A 461-nucleotide genomic window follows, 5' to 3' on the forward strand; every position below is an offset into this window, starting at 1 on the left:
ACCTTGTGGGCCCCTCGGTGACCTCCTGACCTTGTTCCTCCTCCTATATATTCACATATATTCCCGAACCTCTAGAAGCATCCATGAAAACACTTACCCACCTCCGCAACCTTCTGTTCTCGTGAGATCCCATCTTGGGGCCTTTTTCAGCATCCTACCGGAGGGGGTTTCGATCGTGGAGGGCATCTACATAAACTATATTGCCCTTCCTATGAAGCATGAGTAGTTTATCCTAGACCTACTGGTCCATAGCCAGTAGCTAGATGGCTTTTCTCTCTCTCTTTGATTCTCAATACTATGTTCTCCTCGATATTCTTGGAGATCTATCCGATGTAATCTTGTTTTGCGGTGTGTTTGTCGAGATCTGATGAATTGTGGATTTATGATCAGATTATCTGTGAATATTATTTGAATCTTCTCTGAATTCTTATATGCATGATTTGATATCTTTGTAATTCTCT

The sequence above is a fragment of the Triticum dicoccoides genome, chromosome 4A, assembly GCF_002162155.2.
Source record: "Triticum dicoccoides isolate Atlit2015 ecotype Zavitan chromosome 4A, WEW_v2.0, whole genome shotgun sequence".
Lineage (NCBI taxonomy): Eukaryota > Viridiplantae > Streptophyta > Magnoliopsida > Poales > Poaceae > Triticum > Triticum dicoccoides.